The sequence below is a fragment of the Narcine bancroftii genome, chromosome 3, assembly GCF_036971445.1.
Source record: "Narcine bancroftii isolate sNarBan1 chromosome 3, sNarBan1.hap1, whole genome shotgun sequence".
Lineage (NCBI taxonomy): Eukaryota > Metazoa > Chordata > Chondrichthyes > Torpediniformes > Narcinidae > Narcine > Narcine bancroftii.
Window position 1 is genome coordinate 109693005 of NC_091471.1, and position 19631 is coordinate 109712635.

The following is a 19631-nucleotide window of genomic DNA, read 5'->3' on the forward strand; positions in this document are numbered from 1 at the left end:
AAATCAGAAGGAATCAGTTGTGGATGTCCAACAAGCAACAAGTCTCTCTCTGAAAACCGACAAAAACCTTCCTGAGCAGTAACCAATTACTTTTCAAGCATCAAAGTCTGGTGAACTTCATAAATATTGAATTCTGTGCACAGTTTAAGAATTGCCTGCAACCAGTGAACTTGGAGGAGTGAGAAGTGAGATTGGACTGTGAATCAAAGAACTTTTCTCAACTTATACACACATTACATGCACATGTGCTTAGAATTAGAAGGGGGATTAATTTAAGTTAAGTTAATAGTGATAAGTTAAAGTTTGATCCTATTTTCATGTTTAAAGATAATTAAAAGCAATGGTTTAAGTAACCATTTGTTGGTGAATTTCTATTGCTGTTGGGTTTTGGGGTCCTCTGGGCTCATAACCATACAGACCTCCAAACAGTAGCCAGGATATGGACAACAAATTACAACAGCAAATAGAAAAAGCTTGTCAGAATGGCATTCTTATGGTAGTCAGGGGGGATTTTACCATGCAGTAAATTGGGAAAATCAAGTTGGGACTGGATTTCAAGGGAGAGAATTTGTATAATCCTATGAGCTGGCTTGTTGATGAGCCCAGTAGAGTCTGTACTGGATTGGGTATTGTATAAAGCACCAGAGGTGATTAGAGATTCGAGGGTAAAGGAAACATTAGGGGCAGTGATCACAATATAGGAAGAGGGCACTAGTAGGGAGGAATAAGGAAGTTGCAGGATACATACCAAAAAGGAGGAAATATTCAAATGGAAAAATGTCACAACTGTAGCTGACAAGGTCAAAACCAACGTTAAAGCAAAAGAGAGGGCCTACAAGGAAGCAAAAATTAGTGGGAAGGTAGAGGATTGGGAAGTTTTAACAAAAAAACATAAGGACGGAAAATATGAAGTATGAAAGTAGGCTAGCAAATTATATCAAGGAGGATACAAAAAGCTTCAAGTATATAATGAGTAAAGTAAAGGTGAGAGTAGATATAGAACCACTAGAAAATGACACTGGACAGATGGCAGAGGAAGTAAATGAGTATTTTGCATCATTCTTCACTTTAGAAGACTTAGCAGTGTCTGGATATCAGGGAAAGGAAGTAAGTGTATTTACCTGTACAAGGAAGAAAGTGTTCAGAAAGTTGAATGGTCGAGGGGTAGATAAGTGTCCTGGACCAGATGGATTTCCCCCTTGGCTTCTGTAAGAAGTAACTGTAGAGATGATGGGCATTGGTCATGATCTTTCAGAAATCAGTAGATTCTAGCAGGATTCTGGAGAAGTGGAAATTTGCAAATGCTACTCTACTCTTCAAGAAGGGAGGGAGGCAACAGAATATATATAATTATATATCAATTACCTAGTGGTTGGGAAGATGTTGGAGTTGATTTTCATAAATGAGGTTACAGTGTACTTTGATGCACATGACAAAATAGGCCAAAGCCAGCATGGTTTTCTGAAGAGGAAATCTTCTTGACAATCCTATTGGAATTCTTTGAAGAATTGACAAGCAGGCTAGATAAAGGACATGATGTTGGTGTTTATATTTGGACTTTCAAAAGGCCATTGACAAGGTGCAACACATGAGGCTGTTTCACAAACTGAGAGTCCATGGAATTGCAAGAAATATAATTGCATGGCAGGCTGATTGGCACAAACCACAGAGTTGGAACACAGCTATCAGATTCTTATTGGGTGCCAGTTGCTAGTGGTCTTTGGCAGGTGTTGGTATTAGTGCTGCTTCTTTTAATGTTGTACATAAATGATTTAGAATATGGAATGAATGGCTTTGTGACCAAATTTGCAGATGATATGAAGGTATGTGGAGGAGCAGGTAGTATTAAGGAATAGGAAGGCTGCAAAAGGACTTAGTTAGATTAAGAGAATGGGCAGAGAAGTGGGAAATGAAATACAATGTTGGAAAGTGTATAGTTATGCACTTTGGTAGAAAAAAATAAATGGGCAGACTATTTTTTAAATGGTGAGAAAATTGAAAATTCCCAGATGCAAATGGACCTGGGGGTCCTCATGCAGGATAGCCTGAACTTAAACTTGCATCTTCATTCATTGGTGAAGAAGGCAAATGCTAGGCTGGCATTCATTTCTAGAGGAATGGAATATATGATCAGGGATGTGACGTTGAGGCTTTATAAGGGACTGGTGAGATATCATTGGGAGTATTGTGAGCAGTTTTATATAGGAGCTCTATCAAGACCATCCTGGCCAGCTGCATCACAGTGTGGTACAGTTGCTGTCGAGCAATGGTTTTCAAACTGCCCCCCTAAACTCACATTCCACCTTAAGCAATCCTTTGCCATAAGTGCTCTGTGATTGGTAAGGGATTGTTTAAGGTGGTTTGTGAGTGGGAAAGGAAGGTTCAGAAACACTGCTCTGGACCTAATTGTTACTGAATTCTTTTGCTTGAGAAAAATTGTCATTGGCACATTTCCTTTGGAGTTATGAAGCTGTGCACATAAGGAGTCAATTAGGTACGATTAAAACAATGGTTTTCAAACCTTTTTCTTTCCACTCACGTTCCACCTTAAGCTATCCCTTACGAATCACAGAGGACATGGCATAGGGATTGCCTAAGATGGAATGTGAGTTTGCGGGGGTGGGGGCACTGTTGTGTATGCACTCACACAATTAAGACTTGGAGATGTGATGCTTTCTCATCCTTTACTTCTATTAGACTAACCTGGGTACTGACATACAGTGTTATATACATGGAAGAGTGACATCATTATGTGGGTGTCATGATGTCCAGCAGAGGGTGGGCTGATACCCAGCACTCTCCCCCCTCCCCCCCATGTGATAAATGCTGACTGGGCCACTTCAAACTAATAAGATTATATTGGGCCCAGGACTACAAGTGAGAATTAGAATACATCTCATGAGTAATTATAATTTAAAATGAAAAGTAATAATCAGGGCAAATGGTCCTTAAAGCATTCAGATAGTCTTCTTTCTCTTTTGGACCACCTCGGCGTGCTTTGTAGGGCCGGTCTTTGCTCAAGATCCATAGATAATCGGGTCGGTGGTTGAGTTGGCGGCGACTGCCCACCTTCGCTGACCTTCGGCGGCAACTGCCCATCTTCACTGCCCTCCTGGCTGCATGTCTCAGTTACTGGATTCCTTACTGGACCGCTCGATTCCGTGACTGTCTCTGCCCACTCCCCCCCCCCCACTGAGGGGTGGGGTAGTCAGGGCAGGCCATGGCAGGTCTGATTCCACCTCCTCCAGTTCATGAGGCAGTCAATGCTTGTAAATGGTCAATGCCTCGCTTCCACAATCTGTCCCCCCACTAGAACAAAGTATGAACAGGGGCTCAATTTTTGTAAGATTACACCTACCACCCATGGGTCTTTATGTTGTCTATAATCTTGTACCAGAACTCTCTTGCCCACTTCAAATGTTCTAGGTGAGCTTGGTGATGCTGTTTTTTGCAATCAGCTAGTTCTGCTGGGGTGTGTTTTGTGGTGGAATGCAGCGTGTTTCTGTATCCCAATGGGAAATCTGTGATTCTGTGTGTCCAGGAAGCATTTAGAAGTTTCATGATTTTCATTACTATTTTGAATGTTTGTACAAAACGTTCTGCCTGTTCTGGTGGTTGTATTTCTCACAACGGAAGCATTGTTGGCGGGAAGACCTCCCAACCAGAAGGTCTGATTGACACACATCCAAGTTTTTATCTGCCATTTCAGAGATGCAGGCAACTCTGTAGACAATCTGTAAGGTAACGTTTTGATCCATTCCTAATAATTTTTTGCCTTGCTTGGTGATCACTAATATGTCTCACAGTGCTTGATTTAGAAACTGCTCGAAATGACAGTACTCCACCAGTTTGCACAACAATGCCAGGTATTTACTTACTGTTTCTCCTTGTCCTTGTCTCCTTTCGTAGAATCATTGTCTTTCTGCCATAACTGATGGTTTGGGGCTTAAATAGTTCCTTAGGGCTGTGCATAATTCATTGAATATCTTCGTCCCTGGAAGGTCTTAGAAGGTCGAATGTTTTGCTGCTCATTATACTGAGGAAGAGGGTATGTTTGCGGTTTACTGGACCTTCCATAATATTGTGGGCTACGCAGTAGTGGTTAAACCTTTCTACGTAGTTATCCCAATTTTCTTCTACTTTGTTGAATTCCCCAAACTTTCCCTCTGCCATCTTGGCGCACTTTCACCTTGATCTTTTGGTGGGAATTTGTTGCGGTTGTTAGGTAGTTGTTTTCTACCTTTCTTCTGTTGTTTTCTTTCTCATGGTTGGTGGATCAAGTATGTGTAGGGTTCATTTCATTCCTCATTGCCACTATTGTGCATGCACTCACACATTTAAGACTCGGAGACGTGATGCTTTCTCATCCTTTACTTCTATTAGACTAACCTGGCTTGATATACAGGGTTATACCATATATATAAAAGGGTGACAACATAATGTGGGCATCATGATGTCCAGCAGAGGGCGGGCTTATAGCCAACAGGGGCAGTTTGAAAACCACTGCTGCAGAGCATCTGATCGGAGGTCAATCCACAGGACCACAAAAGTGGCAGAGAGAATCACCGGGGTCTCCCTTTCCCCATTTGATGTGATTTATCAGGATCATTATTTAAAGAGGGCTCGCAAAACCAGGGAGGACCCCTTCCACCTCACATATAGCCTCATCCAGCTACTCCCATCAGGAAAAATATACAGAAGTATAAACTATCAGGCTGAGGAACAGGTTGTTCCCATGGACAATGAATATGCTGAATGACTGCTAAAACAATGGTCTGTGACTCTATTATTTATTAATAATATTAATTTTAATAGATGTACTTATGTGCTGTCTGAATGTGTGTTGTCTGTAAGTTTATTTTGCCTTAATCTGCACTGGGACCAGAGAATACTGTTTTGACCACTTTTGGCCTGTGCTAGTTGGAATAGAAGACTGAGAGGGCATCTCATTGAAACATCTCAAATGTTGAAAGGCATGGGCAGAATATGGTGTGAGAGAGTCTCAGGCAAGAGGACACAACTTCAAGATTGAAGGGCATCCACTTAGAGAGAAATATGGAGGAATTTCTTTAGCCAGAGAGTGGTGAATCTGTGGAATTTGTTGCAACGGGTGTGGAGGCTAAGTCATTAGGTGTACTTAAGGCAGAGATTAATAAGTTCTTGATTAGTTAGGGCATCAAAAGTTATGGGGAGAAGGCTGGGGAATGGGAAGCTAGATCAGCTCATGATTGAATGGTGAGGCAGACTCAATGAGATGAATAGCCTATTTCTGCTTCGATGTCTTATGGTTTTATAAAATTGCTACAATGGTTGCTCTAATAACAATATACAGATACTCTCCAACTTGCAATCTATGCAACTTGCATCCATCTGCACATATGACCGCATTTTTTTTAAATAAAGAAAAAATATAAAACTTATGCGATTACGGTGAACATTGGACCTATCTATGGTGGCCGCCATGTTGGCTGATGGCCAACCCCTTGCAACAGTTGACCTTGGTGGCTGCCATGTTGTGATATTTCATTGCATTTTAACTCCTTGTGGTTCCATTTTTTCTGATTCTGTTGCTTAATATTCTGACTATCAGACAGTTTTGAGGCCAGTAGAGTCCACAGGGTGCTCAGGGTCCACAGCAACAGAGATAATGAGAAGGACGTATAGAGAACAGAAGGAAATTGATAATTTTACTCTTTAGTGTCACAGGTAGGGAATTCTGACATATGTCCATTCCGAGATACGACCAGTCATCCAGAACGGAACACGACGTATGTCAGGGTGTACCTGTACATAATGTTTGGGACGAAGACATGTTTTTTCTTTATTTGTCCCTGTGATCCATAGTTTTACATTTATAATCAAACAATTAAAGTGTACATTCCAGATTTTATTTAAGGAGGTAGGTCAATGACTACTGTCCACAGAAGATTCACTTAACAAAAATACACAGGCTACACTGAAAGAAACAAACAATTAATTAGCCACAAAAAGGGTGGCCAGATTACACTTTGCCTAGAAGTATTAAAAAGAGCCTGCAGAATTCTGGATAAAGGCCTTGTGGACCAATGAGACCAAGAGTTCCTTGGAACAGCAGTCCCTTTTGTGATTACTGAGCTTACTAGTACGCTCTTTCTTCTTAATGATGTTCCAAACTGTTGATTTTGGCATTCCTAAGAGTTGGGCAATGTCTTTTACTGTTTCATTCTTATTTTCTTCAGCCTTGTAATGGCTTCTTTGACTTTCATTGTCACAACTCTGGTCTTCATATTGAAAAATGGCAACTGCACACTCCAAAGATGAGCAAAATATTAGCAGCAAGCCTAGCTCCCTTATACCTGTATGAATGAAATAATTAAACATACCTGAGTACTCATAAGCACCTGTGAAATCAAATGCTCCAATCATTATGGTGCCCTGAAATGGGGGGGGGGGGGGAACTATGTATAACAAGTGCTGTAATTTCTAGAAGGTCAAACCAAAATATATATAAATAACCTTGAATAAAATCTGGAATGTTTACTTTAATTACATGTGAATTGTTTAATTCCAAATGTAAAACTGTGGAGTATAAGGGCAAATAAAGGAAAAAAAGTGTCTGTCCAAAATTTTATGTAGATAGTATGAGCACTAAGTTTCATGCTGTTTGTCTATACATATCAGTATATTGGATCAGATTTTTGGAAGTCGCTGTAAAACTTGGGGAAGGGGTTAACAGCAGAAACTGTAATAGCAATAGCACAGTTTTCACAAATAAATCTACCACTTTGGAAAGTGATTAAGTACAGAGAAAGTACTTAATGTAAAGTATATAATGTTATACTTTGAACTAAGAAACTCAAAAGTTGAATCTAAATATTAGTTGACTACTATCTTAAATAAAAAAAAGAGGAAGAATGGCTCCAGCCCTTTAAGCCAGCTCAGCTATTCAGAAAATTTACTTCAAATCCACTTCTGATTTCTACCTCCCTTTCCCAAGAATCTTCTTAAAGTCTATCATCTTTCTTGAATGTACTTAACAGCTCTTGAGAAGATGATTAGTAATATTTATTTGAAGAAATATCTCCATATCACACTCTTCCTGCTCTAAAAATCTTTATTTTGATGCTGTATCTGCCAATTCTAGGGTCTGTAGCCAGCCCTTTACAAATTTCAATCACTTTTCATTCTGATAAGTTCTGAGAAACAAAGATCTGGGATCCTTTCTCCTCACAAGACAGTCTCTCGATCTTTGAAATCAGTTTCACAAATCTTTGTTACACTTCCTCTCTGACAAAAATACCCATCTTTAAATACTCTGCACAGCACTTCAGTGTCCTTTATAATTACAGTACGAAATTGCATTTCAATCTCACTGTAACAATGACATTTCTATTAGTTTTTATATTTTGGAATGCTAAATCCTCTTACAAAGATACCCAGGCCATTATGGATACCAATGTTTTCCAATCTTCTGCCCTTTATTAAATGTCCTTTAATTCCAACCTGAATGATCAAATTGTTTTCCATCTCTGGTCCTTGTCTACTCACTTAAACTGTAAATATCCTTTTGCAGTTTAATTTGATTCTTCTCAATGATGGTTTTTAGACTGCAGGCATGTACTGGCACAATCAAGGAATTTTGCCGCTACTTGGTCAATCTAAAAAGGAACGTGCAGGAATTTTGAGTCAATTCCTGCACCGTGATTTATCCTGCAGGACCCCAACAACTTTTTATGAGAAAGCCTGCTGTGTAAATTGTACCGGAAAAAATCCAATAACAGTCATCCACTCGACTGAACGTCCATTGCATTCGGGTATTTGCAGTTTCAAAAGGCGCCCAGTGTGAACGACCACATAGGCAGTAATTATGTTAATGTTTTTCTGCGATTTTCCCGACATTGCAGTTTAAAAATCATAAATGTCTATTTTCCCATCCAGCTTCAAATCATGAGCACGTTCCCCTTATTGAAGTGATTAGTACAAACGCAAAATAGCTGAGACCCAGCCCTGATCTTTGTAGCAATCTGTTTCTTGGCTTGCAAGACAAAATGAAAAGTTTATTCCTTTTCTGTTGTATGTCTGTTAACCAATCTTGAAACCATGCTAATATAATCTCATCAGCCCTCATTTTATGTAATAACCTCTTATGTCAAATCTCATCAAATACTTCTTGAAAGTCAAAGTACTATGCACATTATCCACCCTGTTAGTTATCATTTCTTCGAAGATTAAATTCTCCTTTAAGCTGCTTTGATTTGGTAAGTAAGTGTAAAACGCAAAATAAAGAAAGCATAAGGAATCACGAACATAAAAGGTTTAATGTAAAGGTAAAATGAACATCTCGACTACGAATTGCCAAACAGCGGTTTTGTACACGAGGCCACATGAAACTCCGGATCAAGAATAGATTTAATATGTAACCTTCCTCTGGCGGGGAAAAAAAAACTAACGAATGCAAAATAATGTCACGTTCTAAATCAATGATTTACATCTGCATCGCTCCTACAGGATGATTAAGATCACCCTCTCATTGTGAGCTCCCTGCATTTTTCACAGGCACTTAAATCTGATGTTAATCCACCGAACCTGTGAAGCACGGGACCTCCTGACCAAAGTAGCAGGCCCCGCCTCCCGAATTTAGATTGGTAAGCCCCTGATTGTTAAAACGGCCTTTCACAAACCAAACTGCAAGAAGTTAACCATACACTTTAAAAAAATTATCAGGAGAAAAGGACAAAAATACAATTTAACTTAAACATATTTAAATTAACTGAATGATGAGATGCATTGGTCGTATTCAGCAATAGTAAGTGGGAGATATGCCCTTCGAGCGCGGAGAACCTCAGTGAGTGCTGACACCTCATGAGTGATCTTCAGAGGGGACACTGATGGTTTAATGGCGGGGAATGAAGTTGGAGGGGAGTGGATTAAAAAAAAAGGAAACGCGTGACCTTCAGAGGAGATGCCAGATAATCATAAACAATTGTTACATAAACAATTCCTTTCCCCCATATTAATAGATTGAGGTTCTGAACATTCAGAATATCAGTTCATGTTATTCACATTCATTGGATCAAATGGAAGGAAAATTATTGCTGTGATATAGAGAATTTAGGTTAAAAAGACTTAAGTTAAAATGTGATGATTAATCATAAACAGGGAAGCCAGAATGGACAGAGAGTTTACTAGCAGTCAAGGACAGAAGGAGCTGCTGAATATGTTTTTTTTTAAACCTATCTTTTCATGGTCATAGTGAGAGACATGCAGGAGACAAAGGATTGATAAGAAGTGTGAGAAACAGAATTCAGTGAATGTAGAGTTCACAGCGTACGTAACGAACGTGATAATTAATAATGCAGTTATACTTAGAATGTTTTTGTAATACTAACCAATTAAAACAGTATTAATAAGAAGGGGAAGGGCAAATAATAAAGGTATAAAAATCAATGCACTGTATGTATCGGGGCTTAACTGGTGAGAAACCAGTTGAGTCCAACTCTGCAGACTTGTAAATAAAGCTTGTCGTGTCATCAGTTTTAAAGAGACTCATGTGTGAGAAGTTTTATTTCTGACAAATGGGGGCTCGTCCGGGATCTACACTCCGGCCGTGAGGGGAGGCGAGAAGAGGGACATCGGAGGCGGTGCACCCCGCTGAGTTCAGCGGCTCCTAGTCCCTTGCTCGTCGCTTCGGGCGGCTTGAGCGAGTGGTATCCGGACAGGGTGACACGACAAGACGGAGAGGAGAAGGGTGACGGTTCAATCCCCGGGAAGACACCGGTAAGTGACGACTTACGATTGTGGTGTGGGGATTGGGTAACAGGTGTAACGGGATACACCTGTTTGGATAAAAACCTAACGTAATAGATCAGGTATAGAGCTTTTGTCGTGGCGTGAGGACTCTGTCGTGGGACTCTAGGATAGACCCCAGGGAAACCTCGGCGGTAACCGAAGGAGGGACAGCACCTCCGACGAAGTGCCGAGAAGAGAGGGGTCGACCCCAGGGAAACTTCAGCGGTAACCGAAGGAGGGACAGTACCTCCGACGAGGCGTCTGAGAAGAAGGGAGTAGGGTCCAGAACGAGAGGGTCCTCAGCAACGATAAAAGGATCTAGGTGGGAAAATGGGAGGATCAAAATCTAAGGGCTCGTCTGAAAATTCAGGACAATTCCTGGGAGTACCCCTTGACAGCCCTTTGGGGAGAATGTTTGAAAATTGGGATAGTAATAGATATCGGGACAAAAACAAGAAAAAGATGGTCCAATATTGTCTCCTTTGGTCAAAACAACCTATTAAAGGTTCCTCGGTCTGGTGGCCGAAATTTGGATCTGATGAGGATTGGGTTAGACAAGCATTAAACATATATGTAAATTCGAGACCAAAGGTGAATCAAGAAGAGTCAGCATATGCATTTTGTTGGGTTCCCTGGCCAGGATCCTTAACAGAATGTTTTAAATTGAGAGTGGCAGGAGAAAAGAAATGGGAACCTCTGGACAACCTTCCCCCTCCTTATATTCTCCCGGTGCCTACTGCGCCCGAGGAAAGCTTATTACCGGAGGGGAAAGGTGATGAATTTGATTGCCCCGAAGGGGGCCGGGATAAAAAGGATGAATTAAGGGAGTCGGACCCTAAACTTCCACCGGTAAACCGACCCTGGACAAGATCCCAGACTGGTCCAGGACCATCAAAGTTTTCAATAAACCTAAATCCCCTGAGAGAAGTTCCTATGGGAGGACCGGGAGGGGGAACGGGATATGTGAATGTTCCCCTAACTAGTACAGAGGTGTGGGGATTTAAGAAAGAAATGAAAAAGTTATTGGAAGATCCTATAGGACTGGCTGAACAGCTTGACCAATTCTTGGGACCAAACACATATATGTGGGAAGAGATGCAGGCAATAATGGGAACATTATTTTCACCCCAGGAGAGGCAGATGATTCGACGGGCTGCCCTCCTCATGTGGGAATATGAACAACCTGGGGACCCTAGACCCCATGAACAAAAATATCCCTTAAATGAACCCAGGTGGGACAAACGAACACCCGAGGGATTGGCAAGTATGAGACAATATAGAGAGTGGACAATTAAAGGGATACGGGAGGCTGTGCCAAAGGGTCACAATTTTACCAAGGCATTTGGGAACCACCAGGGGAAAGACGAGTCCCCTACTGATTTTTTGGAGAGGGTGAGAAAGAATGTCCAACAGTATGCTGGTGTGGACCCTAGTACACCAATGGGTGAACAGCTTATTCGAATTGAATTTGTTTCCAAATCATGGCAAGACATTAGAAAGAAACTAGAAAAGGAGGAGGACTGGAGTGAAAAACCCCTAAGTGAACTGTTAAAAAAGGCACAAAAAGTATATGTGCAGAGAGAAGAAGAAGATCAAAAGAAGGCGACAAAGGTTATGGTACAGACTATCCGACAGATGAATGCTGAATCCAGAGGGGAAAGAAAACAAAACCTTCCTCTAAACAATCCAAAATATCCAAGAGAGGGAAGACCCCGGAGATTTGTTAAATGCTATTACTGCAATGAGGAAGGACACTTTAAGAGGGAATGCCCCCGATACAAGAGGGAATTGCGTGCCCTCGAACTTATGGAAGAAGATTAGGGGTGTCAGGGGTTCCAAATGTTAGGGACCAAATATAAGAGGGAACCCCTGGTAAAACTAAAAATTGGTCCCAAGGGAGAAGAGGTGGTGTTTATGGTGGACACAGGAGCGGAACGAAGTAGTGTAATAACTGTGCCAATCGGAACTGAGCCTATAAAAAGTAATTTGACAATTTCTGGGATAGAAGGAGCTCCCAGAATGGTATCAATAATTCCCCAAGTAACAGTGAAACTGGAAGAAAGAGAAGGGGTACAAGACCTCTTGTTATTACCTTCGGCTGGATTTAACCTCCTAGGAAGGGACTTACAGGCTCTCCTAGGTTTGGGTGCTCTCCCTGTGGACGGAGAAGTGCGAGTCCACCTCTGTGCTCTAAAGGAAGAGGATGAACGGCAGATTGACGAGAGAGTCTGGTATAAGGAGGGAAATCGAGGAGGTCTGGACATCCCACCTTTACATGTCACATTAATACCAGGTCATCAGCCGGTAAGGAAACATCAGTATCCTATTTCTTTGGAAGGGAGAAAAGGGCTACAGCCGGTAATTGAGACTCTAATACGAGACGGACTATTAGAAGAATGCATGTCACCTTATAACACCCCTATACTCCCAGTGAAAAAGTCAGATGGATCCTATCGCCTAGTTCAGGATCTAAGAAGTTTGAATGCTATTGTTCAGACCCGCCACCCAGTGGTGCCTAATCCCTATACTATTATGAGTCGGATTCCCCCAGACCATGAGTGGTTTAGTGTTATCGACTTGAAGGATGCCTTCTGGACTTGTCCGTTAGAAGAGGAAAGTAGAGATATGTTTGCGTTTGAATGGGAAAATCCATGGACAGGTAGACGGAGACAGTTTCGGTGGACTGTATTGCCCCAAGGGTTCACTGAATCTCCAAACCTGTTTGGACAAATGCTAGAACAAATCCTGATGGACTATCCACAATCTGATGATTCCCAACTAATGCAGTATGTGGATGATTTACTATTATCAGGACCCAAGGAACAAGAAATGAGGAGAGAGACCATTAGACTCTTGAATTATCTGGGGAAAAAGGGTCTACAAGTGTCCAGAAACAAGTTACAGTTTGTTGAGAAAACTGTGATATATCTGGGACACCAGATAAGTAAAGGACAGAAACGAATTACCCCTGAACGAATTGCGGGAATCACTAGAATGCCTTTACCCCGTAATAAGAAGGAAATAAGACAATTCCTGGGACTCTTAGGATACTGTAGGTTATGGATAGAGGACTACTCAGCTTTGGTGAAGTTTATGTATGATAAACTGACAAATGAAAATGACTATCCATTGAAATGGACCCAGGAGGAGGAGGGATGGTTCGAGGACTTGAAACATCGCCTAACACGAGCCCCAGTGCTCACTCTGCCCTCTTTAAAACAGCCCTTCCAGCTATTTGTCACTCATAACCAAGGAACAGCTGTGGGAGTTTTAACACAGGAAAAAGGTGGTCAGCGACACCCAGTGGCTTTCCTTTCCAAAATGATGGACCCAGTGTCTCGCGGATGGCCGACGTGTATCCAGGGAGTAGCGGCTGCTGCTCTGTTGGTAGAGGAAGCACGTAAACTTACTTTTGGAGGAAAGATGACTGTGTACACCTCCCATTCTGTGAGTGTTTTATTAACACAAACTGCCCATCGATGGCTGACTGATTCTCGTATATTAAAGTATGAAACCATTTTAATGGTTGGAGAAGATTTACAGTTTGCAAAAATTAATAGCTGCAACCCAGCTCAGTTTTTATACGGCAGTGAAACAGAGAAAGAGGTGGAGCATGACTGTGTCGAGTTGACAGATCTTCAGACCAAGACCCGAGAAGACCTTTGCGATACTCCGCTGGGAGAAGGATATGAATTCTACATTGACGGCTCCGCCAGATGTGTTGACGGAATGAGAAGAAATGGGTATGCTATAATAGAAGGAAATACTTGGAAAGTAGTAGAATCCACGAGACTACCCGGAAGCTGGTCAGCACAGTCCTGTGAACTATATGCCTTGCAGAGAGCCCTCAGAATACTGGCAGAGAAAACTGGAACGATTTACACTGATTCCAAATACGCATACGGGGTAGTGCATACCTTTGGTAAGATCTGGAAGGAGCGTGGTCTAATTACATCAAGAGGAAAGGAATTGGCACACGAACAGATGATTACTCTGACTTTAGAAGCCTTAACATTACCCCAAGAAATAGCAGTGGTCTACATACCAAGCCATCAAAGGGGAGATAACCCGACAGCAATTGGAAACAGACTGGCTGATGAAGAAGCCAAAAGAGCAGCCATGCAACAAGAAGTCCGTTTGCTGACTTTAATCCCAATAAGGCAAGGCATAAAGACAGCTCCCATTTTCACTGCTAAGGAAGAAAAGAACATGGATCAGCTGGGCGCAAGCCAATTACCTGATGGAACATGGAAAACACCAGATGGAAGAACTGTTCTAAATAAAGAAATAACTCGCAACATTTTAAAACACCTGCATCAACAGAGCCACTGGGGCACTCAAGCCTTATGTGACACAGTGCTTCGAGAATATGTGTGTAAGGGAATCTACACCTTGGCCCAACAAGAGGTGCAAAATTGTTACCTATGCACAAAAATTAATAAGAAGATAATGAGGACAAGGACCATGGGAGGTCAACCATTAGCCATACGCCCTTTTCAACGTATCCAGATCGACTTCACAGAGTTACCTCAAGTTCAAAGATGGAAATATCTGTTGGTGATAATAGATCACTTTACCCGATGGGTAGAAGCCTTCCCAACAATAAATACTACAGCCTCTACAGTAGCTCGCCTCCTCCTAGAGCAGATAATCCCCAGATATGGTATAATGGATTCTATAGACTCAGACAGGGGTCCACATTTTTCTTCAAAAATCCAGCAATTGATTTGTGATGCATTACAGGTCTCTTGGAAATTACATACCCCTTGGCATCCACAAAGCTCAGGGAAGGTCGAACGTATGAATGGAACACTAAAAATCCAATTGACAAAGTTAATGGTGGAAACTAAAATGCCTTGGATAAAGTGTCTGCCCCTAGCCTTATTGAGAATTCGTACTGCCCCACGAAAAGATGTAGGGCTGTCCCCTTATGAAATGATGTTTGGGCTTCCCTTCTGGAGTACAGTTGAGGGGTGTCCCACCTTGGGGGAAGGGGATATATTTGTTAGGAACTATTTACAGGCACTGTCACGCTCTCTTACAGATTTACGAAAGAGAGGACTATTGGCACAAACACCGCCTCTAGACTTTTCTTTACACAAAGTGGAACCAGGAGACTGGATTCTTATCAAGACCTGGAAGACTGAAAAACTCCAGCCCCAGTGGGAAGGTCCATACCAAGTTCTCTTAACTACAGAAGCTGCAGCACGAACAAGAGAGAAGGGGTGGACACACGCATCCAGATTTAAGGGACCTGTAGAGGCGTCACAGGACCCTGATACGAACTCAGATTGGACTTGTATTCCTGGAGAAAAACCTCTTACCTTACGATTTCGCAAAAAGACTTAATTCACAATGTTATTGTTATGTTCTTTGATTTTTCTTAGTTTGCCTATGTCTTTATCAGGTGTGAAATGTAAGAAATGCAGAGATACAGTGGTCCTGTTTCAGGACCACATTTGGGGAAGAAAGGAAGGTAATTTCATTTCCCATACCTCAGTTCCTGAGAAATGTTGGGCAGAAAATACCACCCAACATCCATATACCCCTTGTGTGGAAAAAGAAGGAAATAATATGGGTCATTATATACAGATTCCTAATACCACTCCTTTCCCTCTTAACGGTTGGAAAGGTGACTCAAGCCCACCATGCCCTGATGGACTCTGGTTTTGCATACACCAACGTACTGTTCCAATGAAAAGTTACACTCCACACTTGAAATTGCCTGTCCCTTTAAGACAGCCGGACTTAGTTCGAGTCCATCCAAATAACCATGTAAGTTTCGGTAATGCAATTGGGGGAGATAACCTTTTTGTAGATCTAGCAACTAAAATTGCAGGAACTTTTAATGTAACTAATTGTTGGGTCTGCGGGGGTCCACGGATGTCAGAACAATGGCCTTGGTGGGGAGAACCTCTCAATTCATTGACCATGATTTCCCGCATTTGGACAACTAACTGAACGAGATCAAGAGAAACCTGGTCTCTCTAACGTCCCCTCTGGTTTGTATTGTCTCTCACGAGCCGGCAAATACCCAGTAGGAGAAAGTCCCTGCAAGGCTGTATGGATTCGCATTTCACCTGGTGTTTTCACTTGGTTTCCTAAACCTCAGACTTGGTTCTTATCCACTGTTTTTAAAACTGATTGCCTACCCCTATCTAATAGCAGTATTCAGTTTTATTGTAAGACTTTTATTTCAGCGTGAGATTAATGTATCATAAAACATTTCTCTTCCCTAGCTTAGAATCATATTCATATCTATACATATATTCAACACATTTTAAAGAGAGAAAGGGGTGGATTGTGATATAGAGAATTTAGGTTAAAAAGACTTAAGTTAAAATGTGATGATTAATCATAAACAGGGAAGCCAGAATGGACAGAGAGTTTACTAGCAGTCAAGGACAGAAGGAGCTGCTGAATATGTTTTTTTTTAAACCTATCTTTTCATGGTCATAGTGAGAGACATGCAGGAGACAAAGGATTGATAAGAAGTGTGAGAAACAGAATTCAGTGAATGTAGAGTTCACAGCGTACGTAACGAACGTGATAATTAATAATGCAGTTATACTTAGAATGTTTTTGTAATACTAACCAATTAAAACAGTATTAATAAGAAGGGGAAGGGCAAATAATAAAGGTATAAAAATCAATGCACTGTATGTATCGGGGCTTAACTGGTGAGAAACCAGTTGAGTCCAACTCTGCAGACTTGTAAATAAAGCTTGTCGTGTCATCAGTTTTAAAGAGACTCATGTGTGAGAAGTTTTATTTCTGACAATTGCCACTTAGTCTTTGTTAATTTTTTTTTATTTTTCACACTATGAACCAAATTACACACAAACATTTCCCTCTTGAATATACAGTGTCATTTTCTCCCCTTTATCCCCCCTCCCTCCTTCCCACCCCTCTCCACCCACTAAACGTTCAACATATACAATACATTAGTCTTTTGAAAGAAAGTTGCTCTTCAGTTGGAGAGAACATTCTGAACCACGAATTCTGACGAAGGGTCTCGGACCTGAAAAGTTCACGCTTTTTCTCAGATTCCAGTATCTGCAGTCTGTTGTTTCTCCAACTCTATTATTCTTTCCACAGATACTGCCTGGCCCGCCGGGTGTTTCTAGTATTTGCTCTAAAATAGCTGGTGTTTTCTCTTTATTCGGTTCATACAAAGAAAATGGAAATTTGATAGGAATCATTCATTCAGGGGAGTTCTTGAAATCACTACAATTCACCTCACCCGAGCCTCGCCCCGAAAAAGCAATGAAAAACATCGATCTGTTTCTGTCCTCGATATTGGCTTTTATCGTGGCGTTAAGCAGGACGATGGGACTCGTTCCTAAGTATTCGATTGGACGGCGGAGCGAATCCCGCTGTACTAGCGAAAATGACCTGTGTTCTTTCTGCCGCAGCTGGTCTCTCCATCTGCGCTGCGGTACGCTTCTGATTCGGAATGGATGCCACACTGTCCTGGGAAGTCTCCCTCCAAACAGCACTAGGCAGTGATATCACGTTGGACAAAGCCAGCTATACTGATATTACAATGTTTAGACATTTCTTTTTGTTGGGTTAAACATCCCAAAAATATATCTCGTGGATCTCAAAAATAAAAGGGCCTTCAGAACCTCAACCTGATGTCAATAGAACTGAATATCGCATATTCAATACCTCTCTCTCTTGTGGCAGTTTAATGCACAGCCACACTGGAACTTTAAATAAGTCTCCAGGTAGAACTAATGTTAGCTGGCTTTCTGCTATGCCTATCAAAGCACAAACAATTGTTTGCTAACCGTATAAGTAAACAAATAAATTAAGCTATTTTGTAAAATTGTCTGCGCGGAATTGATCAAGGCGGCTTCTCAGCTTAGAAGTGAAACACGAAAGTCTGCAGACGCTGTGATTGTAGTAAAAGCCCAGAATTGCTGGAGAAACCCGGCAGGTCTCAGCGTCCATCGGAGGGAAAGATGTCGATGTTTCGGGTCTTCAAGGTGCTCAGGCCCGAAACATCGGTTATACATCTTTATCTCCTATGGACGCTGAGAGACCGGCTGAGTTCCTCTAGGAATTCCTCTGTGTCTTTGCTTCTGAGCTTAGAAGCCACCTTAACAAAAAAAATAAACAATGCATTGAAATGATGTGAAATTTAGTCGCAATCCTAAAATAAAAGATTTCATGATGTGCTCCCGGTATCGCAAACCGTTTTTACAAGCGGACATAAGGGAAAATAAATGGAAGTAAGGACCTATTTTACGGCGCAGACGTGGAGAAATTGGCATTAAAATCATGACCAGGTCAAGCGGTTCCTTGTAAATATCAGGGATAAAATGATCCTACAGCACAATAAAAGCTAATGTGTCCACAGGAGGGCGCCGTGAATCTGTCTATTTCAGGTAATTGACACAGTCAGCTTTGGACTGTAATTAGTTTATCCATATATAATATTAGCTCATAGAGTTGGTTAATAATCCCAACTTAATTCTAAAGAGTCAAATACAATGGTAAATTGGGTAGGCTTAAAATGTAAAGTTGCATGCTACTTCAGAACGATGGGCAGATTATATTTTAATATGCAATGTGACTGGAAACAGCTTAACCATCAACAAAAATGGTAAGCAATGTAGAATCTAATTTTTCAGTTCAAAACTTAATTAGCCATTTTAAAAGGTTAACGCCAGCGCCTGAGACTGTTTTTTGTTTAATAATCCTATTACTGATGGCTCATCATGTATAAAATGGTGCGGTATGATGCAAAAATCCCACATTTGTTTATGTGTGGATTGTAACAGAAATATGTTACATATTCTATCGGGAGGAAAAATAATTTTGAAATGGTCGTTCGCCGTTCACTCTGTAAGTATTGGTATTTCAAGCTTATTTGACTGTTCCTGTTTTGAATGATATTTTTAGGTTAGAAATGGTGGAAATGTTCGAATTGTTTTGGTTTATAGAAGCGTTTGTGGCCTTAAAGTTAGTGTCGGTGCGGATGCAGAACACTGGATATAAATTATTCGTTTTGCATGTTGTGTCCGAAAAATACAACGCCGTCTGCAGTTTCAACATTACTTATTATCTCCATTGAAGTTGTAAATAGGATTTAAAATTGTAATGAATATATGTGTTAGTGATGGTTTTTAAAAACCCGAACTTCCGTTGAAATACAATACTAAACGATTTTGATATTCCTCTGCTCTGTCTGGCGAGATACAGTCATTTGAGGAACTGCAAGGATTACTGCTACCCATGCTAACTCAAAAGACCGAAATGAATAAGAAATGATTTCTTAAATCTTTTTTTCAGGGAAAACCCTCCATATTGGTGTTTGAGTGAGTTTGGGTTACATCAGCTTGTTAATTGGCCGTGTTAATTACCAATATGAACAGAAAGATTTTATATGAGTGCGTGTGTGTGTAATATATTATGTTTGTACGTTTATATTTATGATAACCAAACTCACTAGAACAGTGGCATAATGTTTTCTTGAAAAATACATATTTTAAATAAAATTATTGAAATTACTTTTCTAGTATATCTCTCTCGCCGATTGTCCATCAGACGTGTACTTTTTATCCAATTGGTTTGAGGACGATGGTTGTAAAATAATTTTCATTTTTTTTTCAAAGGAAATATTTCGTATTGGACCGTTATTTGTAAGTAAATGCACATTCCTAGGCAGAGTTGAATGCATTATTTTGAAGAGTGAAATGTACATGTTGTGCACTACGCTTTTAAAGTGAGATGGGGGAGGGGTTTAATTCCGAGAACATTACTTTTTATTATCTAACCTGAACCAGTCTTTCCTTATGAGTTATTATGTGTCTACAACCACAGCAATGTCGAAAAGGACTCTGCAGAATATTTCT